We start from the raw sequence: 16,592 nt of genomic DNA on the forward strand, positions 1-16,592 counted from the left end.
GCTGCGATCGGTGGTTGGGACCCGGAACACTTGCCTGCTGTTCCTTCTACTTCCCAAGGGTATAAGAACAAGTTTAGAGATTTGCTTGGGTTGACAAGAGCTGAGGTTGACTGTCTCGTGACCTCAAAAGGAGTGCGAATGTTGGACTTCATCGGCCGATTCATCAACAAGGTAGATCCCACCATTTCTTACGTTGCCAGGCGAAGGGCATTCGGATTTTGCCTACTACATGTATATGTCCTTCAAGGGCATGTTGATGAGGATTTAAGAGGTGATCCCCGTTACCTCAGCCTAATTGAGCAAATGGAGTTGCGCAGGAGCCCAGCTTGCCTATGTTTAGGAGAGGACCTATTGGGTTTAGATAACAGGAAAGCCAACCGTGACCTACCTTATTTGGGAAGTCCTATCATTTTGCAGGTAAAAGAATAGAATTACCTGGAGTTGATAGGAAATTCGATCATCTAGGATATTGCCGACACAGGAAGAGCTGAGTACTCTGTCTAGTTACTACAAGAACGAGCTGTTCGAAGAAGATCCACCTACATCTCCTGCTTCTACTTCTTCAGCTGAGATAGTCACATCTCCGGAAATTCCAGTCATGGCTGAAGAAGCAACTATAGCAAGTCACTCTGAGCCGACAGCTGCAAATTTATACAAGGGGTTCGAATTACCTGGAGCTGATAGGAAATTCGAACCGAAGCCTGCTTATATCAACTTGGTTGAGAGGAACCAATTCGGGGGAGCTGCAAATGAAGATGCAGCCAAGCATATGGAGATATTTATTGATTATTGCTGCTCTATACCCCCGTCGGCCGGTGTGACCCAGGATCAGATAAAGGAGACTATGTTTATATTCTCACTCCGCGATGCTGCAAGGGAGTGGTATAGAGACCTGGATCGAGCTGCCCATGGGATCACCGACTGGAATTCTTTGGCCCTAGCATTTTACAAGAAATACTTCTCTGCCTTGAAGACTAATGCCATTAGAGCTCAGATCACGAGTTTTAAACAGGGCCCTGATGAGAATTTTCATGAGGCATGGGTCCGTTTCAAGAAGTTGGTGCGAACTATACCGCACCATGGGTTTGAGAAGTGGAGTCTATGCAATCAGTTCTATAATGGGTTGTATGACGATCAGAGGGCTATCTTGGATGCTGCAGCTAGTGGCCTGGCCGATTTGCGGAAAATATGGGAGAGACTAAGGGGTGGAAGATTATTGATGATCTGGCCACCCATAAAGGTGAGTATGAGAATTCCAGAGGGAATCAAAGGAGGAGTGCTGAATCTCCTTCTGTGGCTGCAATAAAAGCTCTCACGGCAATATTTGACAAGTACGAGTTGGGAGGAGCTTCAAAAGGGGGAATCTACCATGTAAATGTTGTGTCAGACGGTCCTTTCATCTGCAAAAGATGTGGAGCTGAGGGACATGTTTCAGAAAATTTTCGTAGCCCCTTTGAGTCTTGTGCTGCCTTTCAACATTATAGGCAAACGAATACCTATTATGAGCCGAATGTTCATCCAAATCTGAGGTGGAGTAGTCAAAATGTCTTAAATCCTACTCAACCCCCACAGCAGCAGCAGCAAACTTATGTGCCCCCTCATAAGCAGCAGCAATATCAAAAGCCTCCGTATGTCCCTCAACAGCAACAACAATCCCAAAATTCTGAGTTTGCCGAATTGAAAAACTTGTTGCTGAAGGAGTCCCAAACTAGAGAGGCCGGGATGAAGATGTTGGAGAGCCAAATTGCTCAATTGGCTAGAAAGAATACAACTCGAGCTCCGGGACATCTACCGACTCAAACTGATCAAAAAGAGACCCTTAATGCTATCACTTTGAGGAGTGGGTCCACCCTTGAGGGGCCTATTATGGTTGAGGATATCCCCGAAAAAAATGAGGCGAAAACAAGTAAGAACAAAGCTGTAACGAATAATAGCAAGAAAAAGGCGTCTACCAGGTATATAAGTCGATCGACTGATATACCCAGTCGATTGACCAGTCCGCGAGTTACAGGAGCTTCTGGTACTGTTGAAGCCAGTCGATCGACAACCTGGTCGATCGACTGGAACCGCTGCTGATAGTGATTATTTTCGTCCTCCAATGCCCGATAACTTGAGGGATCACTTGTTTCGGGGTACGACTGCCCCGAAAATATTGAGGCCAGACCCGACTGCTGATGGGTCTATTCCGGTTCCGAAGTAAGACCCTATGTCAATTAACGGTTCACATTTGAGACGGTCTGAAGAGGGTTCAAGCTTCAACAAAGAGAAGGTGGTGGATTTTCAGCCTAAATCCACCGACGCCGGCATGAGAGATTTAGAGGAGAGGGCTAAGTTACTTCTTACAGCCTCCTATCCGGAGAGATTGGTGCCGACGAAGGAACAGGTATCTTTTAATAAGTTTGAAAATGTTGTTCGTAGTCTAAACGTACAAGTACCTTTCCTAGAATTAGTCAATCAAGTGCCTGCTTATATGAAGTTTATGAAGCAATTACTGTCTAAAAATAAGTCACTTGAAACTGTGCATACTGTCGCATTAACTGAGGATACATGCTCTTATTTGTCCCATACTGCACCCCTTAAGCTAGAAGACTCGGGAAGCTTTTCAGTCCCTTGTAATATTGGCACCTTTCCTATTGAGAAAGCCTTATGTGACCTAAGAGCCACTATTAGCGTTATGCCCTTGAGTCTTGCTAGGAAGCTGAAGTTGAATAGGTTTGCAGTCACAAATATGACAAGACTGAGATGGTGATCGCTCTGCGGTCCAGCCAATAGGAGTCTTAGAGGACATCCCCGTGCAAATAGGGAAGTTTTTCTTCCCTGTTGACTTCGTGGTGCTTGATATGCCCGAAGATGCACACATACCTATCATACTAGGTAGACCATTCCTGCACACTTCTTTGGTGCGATTATTGATGTTGGTTCAGGTACTTTGACCTTTAAGGTAGGCAAGCATTCCATTGTCTTTGCCCATACAGCTAGGAAGAAAGACCCCATGTGGCCTGTCACTTGCAATACGGTTTCTGAAAAGAAATCTTATTTTATACTTCCTGATACGCCTGTCTCTATTCCTACTCCTGTCGTGACACCTCCGCCCCAGACTGGGAGCAAAGTGGAGGAAGATTCTTCTGTTTTAGATATTGCAGGAGCTGGTTTGGGGAAGGAATAGCCACATGTTGCTCCTGCTGTGAAGGAACCAATTGTTCAAAGAGGCGGTCTGGGATGCCTTAGCTATGGCACAGATGAGGAGCCCGAAGATGAGCTGGTCAAGGCAACAGAGTCTGATCTGGATTCCGTCGAGTCCGAAGAGGTCATTGCTTGGGAAGATGTCCGACATGTTGACCCATTGAGTCTTGTAGACGATGGAAGTGAGAGTGCAGCTGAGAAGATGAGCACTATTGAGGCTACTTCTTGTAGCCAGAAGCCAGTCAAGTGGGCCATTCCGTGGCCGTTCTTGATCAACTATTAGTTGATTAAGACTTCTTTAAAACATTTACATTTTATTTGCTTTCGTTGAACCTTTTTATTTATTGTTTTGTGTGCGCGAAACTTCGCCGTTTACGTTTGCTTAGGATTTTAAACTCTTTAGATGGTTACTTTGGGTTTTGCGCAATTTTTGGGCGCGTATTATTGTGCATTTGCAGGTTTTTAGACCTTATTAGCTCATGTTCTCGAGCTAATTGAGAAATCAGAAAGTTACAGCAGTATTTCCAGTCGATCGACTGACCCTTATGGTCGATCGACTGAGTTGCACAGTTGCAGGAGCTTCTGTTCCTGTTCACTTGGTCGATTGACTGGGTAAGATGGTCGATCGATCGGTGCTCACTGCTGTAACTGTTCACGACCTTTCCCCTGCTGTGTTGGGTCGTTTTGCGGGATTGAGGGAGTTTTCTACTCTATTTTATTTCCCGACTCATTTCTGATTTCTTCCATTTTCGTAACTTTGCACATAATTACCGCTTCATTTTTGCTTTCTCGAGTTTACGCGTGGTATTTGTTGTCTTTTCAGGTACTTATTAGTAGCACTGCCAGCTACTGAAACCTCCCAGCTTACGTTGGTTTGGGGAGGTTTCCTTTTGCTGCGCTTAAAGTCTTGTGAGTTTCCGAGTTCTTACTTCATGCCTTATGTAGTTAATTTACGCAAATTCCCGTTTCTCTTTTCTTTCATTACATGATTTTGCACAATGGGGACATTGTGCGATTTGGTTTGGGGAAGGGTTTTGCGTCGCGCATCATTTGCTTGCATTCACGTTTACATTTCAGTTTTGCATTTGTTTATTTCATTTCTCATAAACACAAAAATTCAAAAAAAATTGAAAAAATTCAAAAATTTCAAAAAATGCACGTTTATTTTAGCATATAGGTTGAGTCGGAACGGTAGTATTTCGATGATGACATTGCATTTGCAGTTGTTTATGCCTAAGCCTTGCTAATTGACATGTTATTAGTAGAATCACATATGCATATCTACGAATTTTCGTTACATTCTTGCTGGACTTGAGACTTGACTTAGAAAATTGGCAAACTACATCATATTTCTGAGATTTAGAGCCTATAACTGGTGACATTCATGACCAGTTCATTTAGGAATGTGAGTAGTACTCCTTATGAGACATGTTACAAAAATTTGCATAAATATGAACTTAATCTGCTTAATACCTATATGCATTCGGTTTGTGGTTTGTTGACACATGTGGTAGAGGTTTCCCTTTTCTCATTTTTACCCATAAGCTCCACATTGCCAAAAATAGCCTTTTTGTCCCGATTACTACATTCTACATTTAGCCTGCCATTGTCAAGCTAGTAGTTTACGTTTTAGGATTGTTAATTTGTTTTTGGTAGCATATGCTCATGTTTGAGATGTTGTTGGGAAAATGAAAAAGGAAGGAAAAGATGGAAATAGAAAAAGAAAAAAAAAGAGTAGAAAAAAAAATGATTCGAAAAAGGAAGGAAAAAACGAGTGTTGTACTGTTCATTGCAGTCGATCGACTGCTTTACTTGGTCGATCGACTGTCGCCCAAGAAGAGAGAAAGAAAAGAATCAATTCGCATAATTCAAGTCTTTGTCAAATGGCGATTTTTGCTACCATGTTTCATTTATATATTATGGGGAGTTGATTTATTACGAAGAATGTGAGTTTGGTGCTTGCTATAGCACTGCTTCGATTGAATTTGAGCAAGAAGTTGGATGTTGCCATATGGTTTTATTTAGGTACTAGCTTGATCACCTATACGTCCACATTCCCATAAATGTTTTGCCTCTTCTTACCCATGACCTCACATATCCATATTTACCTCGACATGTGTCATGGTTATTTGTTTGGTTGGATTTCATATGTACGGTTGTAGAGATTATTTTCATATTAGATTGCAGGCATGTTCTTATAGGTCGTAGTTAGGTGAGAGTCACTACAAAATTTACTTCTTTCTATCTTTCACATATATTCACCTGTATTTATTAAGTGATTTGAGCGACCCGTGAGAGTCCGAATTGATAAGTCTCTACAGTTGACGGTTCAGCAATTTCTAACGACTTCATAACTCGTTTGCATGATTCACATCGCTAATTGATTGTTAGTTGCATTAAATTGGTTTAGGCTATTCAGTTTGCGATTCGCTCTGAGATTGAACTCGTTCCTTTAGATCGAGTCTAGTTCTTGCTTGGGGACAAGCAAGGGTTTGGTTTGGGGAAGTTTGATGCGTGTATTTTATATGATGTTTTACACCCTATTTTACACGCATTTCAGAGCTCATTTATGTAGTTTAAGGCTACTATTTGCCCCATTTCGTCTACTTTCGTATTTTTATGTAATATTGCAGATTTTTGCGGAAATGAGTAGATATTGAGCTAAATCCGTTCCCGAGTATCCTGCATTGCAATTGACATGAAGTGTTTACTCGAGAAATGAACCTGGTGCGCATTTCGAGGCCCGAAAGACAAATCCACGAGAAATTAGAAGTGGATTACCAGCTAAAGCAGTCGATCGACCGATGCCTATGGTCGATCGACCATCATACGACTTACAGAAGCCACTGTACACTGAAGAGCAGTCGATCGACTAGGCATTATGGTCGATCGACCACACCGTTAATCAGACGTGAATAAGAAGATCGAGGAAAAGCAAGCCCATTGTGTTTAGGTTTTGATAATAAGTGTTACGTATATTTTCTATATAACGTAACCTAGAACATCAAGTTTGACATTCAGTTTTTATCAGTTTTAGAATATCAAATAATTAGGGTTCAGAATATTGTTTCGCATTGGATTTTCGTTCGTGCTTTTAATCTTTCGGTTACAATTCCTCTGCAATTTCGGTATTCCCCTATTCTTATTTCAGTTCATCTTTATTGCGTTGATAGTATAGAAATTGCTAGTTAGTCTCCCGGAGCCATAATTATCGTTTTATGCAAATCCTTTATTTCGTTAATCCAAGCATGAATTCAGTAGTTTTAATCTTTAATATTATTGTTATTTCCATCATAGTCATGAGTAGGTAAATTATTCGTGCTAGAATGTAGGGAATCTGTAGGATTAGGCGGTATTAGAATAGCAGACTGAAATCGCGTGTCAGTCGATCGACTGCCATACCTGGTCGATCGACTGACCACGTGAGGTGTTACCTTCGTTTTAATTGTTTTAATTTCTATATTTGACGAATCGAGTGCACACGACTAGTTGAATGTTTAGGATATGACTGACCCATTAGATCGAGAGATAGGGACGGTTGTTAGATCACCAATTAAAATGACTAAACTATGCTGAGATCGAAAGATAGGTAAAGTTTAGATTATTAGTCACTTCTCAGGACGAGAGTCAGTATTAGTGATATTAGGGACTTATAGCGAGATCGAAAGATGCTATCTGTTAAGAGTGGACCGAGAGGACCTCTTGTTTTCCCGCCTCATGTGTTTGATTTTGACCTACTTAGTATGCTGCCGCCGAAACTATAAGTGAACCGACCATCCTAGTACCCCTTCTTTTATCTGTTTTATCCGTCTATTTAGTTTATTGCCTTTAGCTATAGACCAAATCAATTCAACCCCCACATTCGTTACCTTAGACTAGAATTAGACAATTATTAATTACATTCGCCTCCTTGTGGTTCGACCCTGTTACCACTAGCCTAGGTTAGTTTTAATAGGAAATATAAATATTATTTTTTGTACTCACAACGACGGGTATCAATAATAAGGATGATCCTTTCATAATGGCATCCCAAGCTAAACAAGTGTTCTATGTCACCGATCCTATGGATAAGAAGTGGTCTGTTGTACTGTCTATAAGGAGTAGAAGGAGTAGTACATCCGATAATGGTGATGATGATCAGGATGTCGTTTTTGAGGGAATGGATCACTCTACCACTGTATCTTATTTCGACGATGTTGACACTGATCATGAGGACACTGAAAGCATCTATATGCGTGATGACCATGGTGAAGGTATTTGGGTTAACGAAGAAACTATGACATCCAAGAAACGTCCCCGATCCTGGGATAGTTCATCAGGACACAGTGATATGGACGACCAACATTTTGAGTCATTTTCAGAACAATAATTTGATGGTTTAATTTATTGGTAAATCAATAATGGTCATTGTTAAATAAAAATTCCCAAATTTGCATGGCATGGTAAATCCTGTAGCTTAGATATGCAGTATGCATGCTGGTGTTGTCTTATTTTCTTGATCTTATTATTAGATGTGGATGCTGGTGTTGAAATTGCTGAATAATCTTGCAGTATATGGTGCTTCTGCTGTTACAGTATGTATTGTTATAGGTTTGGACTGTAATGGAATTACAGTAATTTTAAAAAAAAAAAAAAAGGTTCAACAATAACAACGGTTATATTTAAATGACCCGTTGTTAATACTTTGAACAACGGTTATAGTTACATTACCCGTTGTTATTACAATCAACAACGGTTATAGTTACATTACCCGTTGTTATTACTTTCAACAACGGTTGTAGTATCCCTACCCGTTGTCATTGATTTTTTTGACATATTTCATTTTGGCGCAAATTTGGTGAAAATATATTACAACGGGTATATTTTAACCGTTGTAATAAAGTTTTGACAACGGTTGACTTTTATTGACCCGTTGTTATTAACATATAACAACGGTTTTGCTTTGAGCACCCGTTGTCAATAGTTTGTCTTAATAAAAAACTAATTTACAAACACACACAACATACCACACAAACACACACAACACCAGTTCAACCGTTGGTATCCTGAGTTTATTCTTCTCTCTTCCTCGCTTTCTACATTCTCGTTGTCGGCCGACGCCCAGTTTCCGATGCCCAGATTCCGTTGCCTTCCCTTATCATCATGCTCGTTCTCTTTATCATCATCATCATCATGAGGTATGTTCACTTTAATTTTGTGTTTGTCATTAGGGTTTTAAGACGATCATCTTTTTTTCTTTTTCATGCATCTGTTTGTTTTTCGTCTTCTTTGTTATCTTTATCATCCCACATCATCTACTTCACTCCTCTTATTAGGGTTTAGGATTTTAGAAGCTCAATGGGTATGTATCATATACCCGTTGTTAAAAGTCTTCACAATTTTGGAGGGAAAGTTACAACAACGGTTATACATATCACAACCGTTGTTATATTATTCCCACCAAATTTTTGAAACACTTTCCACAACGGCTTAAACGCAACAACAACGGCTTTTAACCGTGGTGAATACTTTCGACAACGGTTTAAGTAAATAATCTAACCGTTGTAAATACCTTTTACAACGGCCGCTTTAACAACGTCCGCTTTTTGTTTTTATAACGGTTTTTACCCGTTGCTATAGACTATATCTGTAGTAGTGAATTCTTGATTATATTATTTGACTCGGATGAAAGTGATTAATATGTTATTTACATGTGATTAAAGGTCATAAAAGCAATAAACACGAATGAAACTAATTAAAACGAATTAATTACATGATTAAAAGGGTTAATTCATGAATTGAATGAACTAATTAGGTTAAATAAAACTAATTAATGATGAATATGATAAATAACAGATGGGAATATATCAAAAATCGAATTCCAGAGATCCAATATGAATGAATCGAATCTCTAAAACCCGGATTGACTTTAATGACGAAAACCCGCAAATATTAAATATAAAAGATTAAGTCGGGATTTAATGGCGAATTAAATACTAATGATGATGAATAATATGTTAAATTATTATGTTCAAATCGTTATATTAAAGAATCAAAGAACAAACGAGATAAAAGAAACGAATTGACAAAAGACGAAGAAAGAAGAAAGAAAGCAGGAACTGCGGCAGCCTCACGAAGAGGCGCAGCAGGTGCTGCGTCCCTTCGAAGAGGCGCAACAGTTGCTGCATCCTTTCTCGATGGTTGTCTTCTGATAATTCGAAAAAAAGGATTTTAAACAAGGTTTTACAAATCGGTTTTAGAAATACTTTCGACATAAACCTTACATTATGATTACAATAAACAAAGTACAATAAATAAAAGAAGTATTTACACCTTCAGACTTACATGTTTGACGAAACGAGATGAACTAAGTTAACGTTTAGTGATGCTCGACTCAAATGTATGACGAAAGTGCCCTCTTAAGAGGAAAGAAACAAAGTTGATTAAAGTTGATTATGGTGGAGTTGGTCAAATTGGTTGGTCAAGCAAAACGAGGTTGGTACTCAAAAAGATCCGAGCTTACATGGTCGAAAGTACAAGCACGTAGAAGCCAAAGAGTAAGAACGTGGTCTAGAATGCAAAGGGAGAAGAGAAGGGCGGACACTCGCGTGAAAAATATGTGAGACCGAAGGTCTCTATTTATACTAATCACGCGGAGGAAGTAGGGTTTTCGGAGAAACTTTGGAAGTGAATCTCGAAAAGATATGAAAAGATACGAAAAATACGCAGAAAAGGACCTGGGAAGAGGCGCAGCAGGCACTGTGTCTCTTGGAAGAGGCGCAGCACCTGCTGCGTCCTTTCCCAAGTGGTTTCCTCCTGCGGAAGAAAGATTTCCGTGTTTAGTTTATGGAATAACGGATTAATCTTGTTTTCCTTAATATTTTGTGTGGATATTACGGGAAATACTTTACCAAAGATTAAAAGATTGTGAAATATGGAATGGAAATATCCGGATAATTCCAGAACATTCCGACTCGGGATTTCTATGGTTATCAGAAAATGAAGACGGTTTTAGGCCCGGACTCCAAATGTACTCTAATTACTGCCAAAACGACCGTATCAGCGCGTAGATGACAAATAAAGAGGTATACACAAGTGTTTGAGCGATCACTTGACGATAAACTTACGAACTGTCACAAATCGTTCCGTACACCAAACATGCGGCCCAATCATCACCGGGTGGGTTGCGGGAGGTGCATAAATGAGGTATCTACACTAACATAGCGAGTCACTCTGAGCCCACAGCTGCCTCGATTCCAAAGGGTTTCCAGCTCGCGATGGACGACGGTAACACTTTTGATATCAATCCGTCTTATATAAATCTGGTGGAATGAAACATTTATCGAGGTGTGGCGGGTGAAGATCCGCGAAAGCATATGGAAGTGTTTACTGACTACTGCTCCACTATTCTTGCTACTAAGGGAGTAACTCAAGACAAGATAAAGGAAGTGTTATTTCCTTTTTCTCTAACGACGACCCGTGAGTGGTGGTGATCGATCTTAATGGGATCTATTCTTTGGTATCACCAACTGGGAGACTCTCGCACTTTCCTTCTACAAAAGATACTTCCCTCCACAACACACTAATCAGCTGAGGGGTAAGATTACTAGTTTTAAGCAGGCACCTGACGAGATTTTCTATGAAGCTTGGTGCCAGTTCAAGAAGCTGGTGAGGTCTCTTCCTCGCCATGGTTTTGATCAGTGGTTCTTGTGCAACCCGTTCTACAATGGGTTGTACGATGACCACATAGCTATACTTGACACCTCATCCAATGAGAGATTTCAAAAGAACATTGATGACGATAAGGGATAAGGCATTATTGAGGAGATGGTGACCCATTGTGCTGAATATGGGAACCCAAGGGACGGTATTCGGACCGTGCACTCAGTTGACAATGCGGCCGCGGCTCAGCTGGAAGCCATGAATGCTCGTTTTGACAGATTGAAAATGCAAGCTGCTAGTGATCAATAGACGGTTCATCTGTTGAATAGACAGTATACTGTTACCTGTGAGAAATGTGGGAGCAATGACGGTCACAGTGCTATTGACTGTCTTACAGAGAAAGAACAAGTCCTTGCCTTTCAGCAATATAGGCAAGGAGGGGGTTCTTATTACAACAATCAAGGAGCAGTCCATCCCAATTTGAGGTGGACAAGTTCGAATTTTCTCAATCCTACTCCTCCACCGCAGCAACAGCAAGCATATATCCCTCCTCACAAGACTCAACAAGGCTTTCAAAAGCCTCTTTCTTTCCCTCCACCGCATCAAGGAGCTTCATCTTCTAGTGGGGTAAGTGAGCTGACTGAGTTAAAGACAATGATTCAATCGTTGACAAAGCAACTACAAATGAGTGACCAACAGAATGAAGCTTCAATCAAGTCACTTAAAACTCAAGTTGCTCAGTTGGCCGCAAGCCAATCCACAAGGAAACCGGGTCATTTGCCATCTCAATCTGAGAAGAACCCGCACGAGACGGTAAACTTGATAAATTTGCGAAGTGGTCGTTCTTATGAAGGACCAAAATTGTCGACTTTAGATGACATATCAGACCCGAGGGAAGCTGGTATTGATGATGAACAGGCGTATAATGCTGAAAATATGGCAAGCACGAAAGAAATACTCGATCGACTGATTTCTGGGGGTCGATCGAGTAGAAATGTTGAAGAAAGTACTCGATCGAATGGAAATAGTGCTCGATCGAGTAGTCTGGATAATCAGGGAATCGATCGAGAGGTTGAAACCACTCGATCGAGTGAAATTGCTGAAGAATCTGTTCGATCGAGTGGAAATATGCCTCGATCGAACACTGTTGCTATTGAGGAACTCGATCGAGAGGCTGGAAATGCTCGATCGATTGAAATATCACCTGGAAAGACTTGATCGAGAGGTAAGAAGGCTTGATCGAGTGAAAAAGAGCTTGAACCTGCTGAGACGTTGGAAGAGAGAAACAAAGGGCTCGAGATTTCTATTACGGTACCATTTCCAAGGCGACTATAGAGCACCAAAGCTAATCAACAATTCGGGAAATTTGTGTTGGAGCTTGTGTCCTCCACAAATTAGTGTGATAACATTTGTAAATCTCTTACAGGTTCACAAGGGTATACTTCGTATTTTAATCAGTTGATTAACGTTTACCTAATAACGGTTGGCTTGCTAGAAAGTTTGACGTTATTATCATACAGATGGCGGTGATCAACTGGACCCTAAAGGTCACACCTATAGGATGTGTTTGAGAGATGTGGTCATAGAAATATAATCACATTGATGCCTTATATGACTAAACAGTTAGTCAATGTGTTGATGAGACAATTATTTAATGAAGATTAAATAATATTAGTTGGGACGAATTAACTGTCAATTCGTAAATTGAATATAATAAGTTATATTTAATTAAATGTATGTAATGTTAGCTTGGACGAATTATTCTGTTAATTTGTAATTAAATGTAATCGGTTATATTTAATATCAACAAGATGAATGTGTCATAGTGGTAATAGTGAGGGTACTCAAACCAAGAGGCCATGGGTTCGATCCTCACTAGATGACAATTTACACATTTTATACATTTTTGGAATAACCGAAAATAAGAAGAAAATTATCATCTTATTTTCGGATATGGGCCGAGAAAAATTTAAAAAAAAAAAAGAAAATCCTACCATAATCCATTCCTATACACGGTTTATAGGGGAGTGGGGAGAGGTTTTTCTAACCTAATTTTTCCTAAGCCATTATTGCCTCCCTCTCATCAGAAAAAACACAAAAACCTAAAATTATTTAGTTAATTTTTGGATCGATTCTAGCATAATCAAAGGGCATATCTCATATCGTCTTGGGTGCAACTGATAGGCGAATATCTACTTTGATATTGTTCTTAAGCCGTATTTGCTAGGACCGAAGGTTATTTCTAAATCCTATATAATTTTGTTTATGCAATTTAAATTTTATGACTAGTTTCATCATTATAATTCGTTATAGTCCTTATATTTAAAGGGATTCATACAGATAAATCCCACAAGTGGTAACAGAGCCAGGTTACGAATTTTAATTTTGATAATTTTCATAAAATTGGATGTAAACTTTTAGGGTTTCGAAAAAATAGGGCACGGCTGAAATTTTTTTGTTAATGCCGAATAAAAAAAAATTTGCAACCGGTGTTTGTTCCTTTTTTATGCGAGATTTCCATTTTAATTTTTCATAATGTTGTTTTAATCAGTTAAAATTATCATATGAACAATTGGTAGATGTTTGATTTAATGCAGATTAAGTTAAAACATAAATGGAATCGTCATGTTTGATTTAATGCAGATTAAGTTAAAATTAAAAAGGGCATTAGGGTTCTAATTTTAAAAAACCCTAAAAATTTATTTTTTTTTGTTTCGGTTACTGTTCACAGTAGCCAGAAAAAAAAAATCTGTTATGGTTTTTACAGAAAAACCGCAAGCAGAAAGAAATAAAAACGGGTTGTTTTTGTTGTTTTGTCTATTCAGCCGAGCAAGATATAAAAAAAAAATATCGTTTCTGTTACTGTTCACGTGCTGGACAGATTATAAAAAAAAAAATTGTTTTATTTTTTTTTTTTCGGTTTAAGCAGTAAAATCGAGATAGTTTTTATTTATTTATTTTGGTTGTTTCGTTTTTTTTTACTAAGATAAATTTTAAAGAAATTTTTTGTTTTGTTTTGGCAAATTAATTATTGTGAAGCAGTTCATAATTAAAAGATACCTAATTATTTTAAAGCAGTTTAAAATTTTGACGGATTGAATTCATATTACAAGTTTAATATGAATTAAGATTGAAATTAATGTGATTAATTGAGGAATTGAGGAATTGTCACTTAATTTGATTTAAATAGGTGGTTTGGATAAAATTAATCAACATAATTAAGGAATTGTGTCATGTATGTTTAATTTATTTTTAGTTGATGCATCTTTTTTAGTTGAATGAATCGGTTGAATGATTTTATTTACGTATTTTTGCAATAGGTTGTAATTTGTAATACTTAGTGTGGCCTTAGTCAAATTATGTTTTCGTAATGAAAGAAACATGATTTTTTATGTAATTATGAGATCTCGAATCTCCTTTATTTTTCCTTTAGTTTTGGGTTTTGAAATTAGAATGTAATAAATAAGTTTATTATGTAAATTTATTTATTGTAATTTTCAAAGAAGACTAAAGATGGAGATTCCAAACATGGATCAAGATGGAACATCAAGACAAGCTTCTCGGGTCCAAGGAGGGATTCCAAACTTGTATTTAATGTTCATTTTGATAGGATAGGCCACACTAGGACTTTATTATTGCTTTTACGTTTTTTTTTTTCATTCCTATTGCTTTTCATTCACATGATAGTTTATGCATCATATTCCGCCTAAAACCAAACCACCTACTACTTAAATGCATGAAAATTGACACATATAGGTTGTATGTTAGTTTTCATGGACATACAGATGTCACTTTTTATTAAGCCATCACCTTAGTTTATTCATTCTCGCATGCTAGATATTAGTTCACTTAAAATGAATTAAAAAAAGTTGATGGGATCTTCCTCTAAAACGGAAATTGAGATTAGTTTTTATAAGGGCAAACAACTATGAATCCTTTCTTCGTCGGTAGGCATAATATGACCCCTTCTACGTTGGGTAAGTAGTTGTATTGACTTAGTTTACCTCAACATCATAGTCCGAAGAGTTTCTCGTGATTATGATGGACTAAAGATAGAATTTAAAGAAATTTATCGACCGAGAATTCTAACGGTAGAATTAGCTAAAAGGTTAGCTTATCAATTTACAGAGAATTGAGTCTTGGGATCATTTATATAATTCTTGAGGGAGGTCAATTGTATAAATGTTTTGAGTCTTCGCGTTATGACAGTAGTTGGCTGAAAGAGAGGTCGAGCGGGACCGGTCTGAAACCAACGCTAGCCGAGAGGCAACCCGGATGTGTTTTGTTTTTGTTTTGAATAAAACTTCATAGTTGTTTAGAAATGAAAACTCTTAGTGTGTGCTTAGTTTAATTTCCGTCTTTAGACTGTTATAATTGGGTTTAGCGCAATTTTGGGCTCGTTTTTATGTGCATTTACAGGTTATTAGACCAAGTTAACTCAATTCATTGAGTTAATTCGAAGAAAGAAGCTGTTTCGTCAGGTAGGTCGATCGATCGATGACCTAGCCGGTCGATCGATCGCTTGCCCTCAGAGATCAAAGTACCCTCTGATCACCGTGAACTGGTCGATCGACCAGGACCATCGGTCGATCGACCACTGTAGCTGTTGTACTTCTTTCTTCAATTTAATTCTTTGCACGTAATTTACCGCTTCATTTTTGTTTTCTCGGATAATGCGCGGTATTTTCTGTCTTTTCAGGCACTTTATGGTAGCACTGCTGGCTACTGAAACCTCCTAGCTCACGCTGGTTTGGGGAGGTTTCCTTTTGCTGCGCTTAAAGTCTTGTGAGTTTCCGAGTTTTAACTTCATGCCTTGTTTAGTTATAATAACGCAAAATCCCATTTCCTTTTGCTTCTTTATACATGATTTTGCACAATGAGGATATTGTGTGATTTGGTTTGGGGAAGGGTTTTGCATTGCATTCACATGTTTTATTGCATTTCTATCTCACGTTTATTGCATTTCTGTCTTGCATTTGTTTATTTCATTTCTCTTATATATACAGAAAATTCAAAAAAATTGAAAAAATTTCAAAAATTCAAAAAATTGCACGTTTATTTTAGCATATAGATCGAGTCAGAACGGTAGTATTTGAATGATGACATTGCATTTTCATCTGTTTATGCCTAAGCCTTGCTAATTGACATGTTATTAGTAGAATCAAATATGCATATCTACGAGTTTTCGTTAAATATCTCGCTGAATCTTTAAACTTGACTTAGATTTTTGGCAAACTACATCATTTTCTGAGATTTAGAGCCTTACAACTGGTGACATTCATGACCGGTTTATCTAGGAATGTGACTAGTTACTCCTTGTAAGACATGTCATATCATTTTGCATAAATATGAACTTAATCTGCTTAATACCTATATGCATTCGGTTTGTGGTTTGTTGACACATGTGGTAGAGGTCCCGTTTTCTCATTTGTCCCATAAGTGTCACATAGTCAGATTGCCTTTTGTCCCATAAGCTACATACCGTTACTTAGCCTACCCTATCCGAGCTAGTATTGGTAGTTTTGGGAATGTGTTTATTGCATTTTGGCTATATTTCTCTTTATGAGAAGGATGGTGAAATGATTGAAGGGAAAGAAAGAAAGAAAAGAAAGAAAAAAAAAAGAGAAAAATAGAAAAAAAAAAAAAACAGAAAAACAGAAAAACAGAAAAAAAAGAAAAAGAAAAATCGAAAAAATCACATGTTGCAATTGTTTTGAGTTGGTGATTTTGTACTCCCATGTATTATTTCTAATTGTTGGGGAGTTGAC

General features: G+C 38.3%; 1 non-coding gene across 1 annotated transcript; it reads right to left on the reverse strand.

The window, feature by feature from the left end:
* Window positions 1-979: 979 nt before the first annotated feature.
* On the reverse strand, window positions 980-1,086 carry LOC141597957 (small nucleolar RNA R71). Its single transcript, XR_012523164.1, has one exon. It is a non-coding gene; the product is annotated as a small nucleolar RNA R71 (small nucleolar RNA).
* Window positions 1,087-16,592: the final 15,506 nt, after the last annotated feature.

This window comes from Silene latifolia, chromosome 8, assembly GCF_048544455.1.
Source record: "Silene latifolia isolate original U9 population chromosome 8, ASM4854445v1, whole genome shotgun sequence".
Classification (NCBI taxonomy): Eukaryota; Viridiplantae; Streptophyta; class Magnoliopsida; order Caryophyllales; family Caryophyllaceae; genus Silene; species Silene latifolia.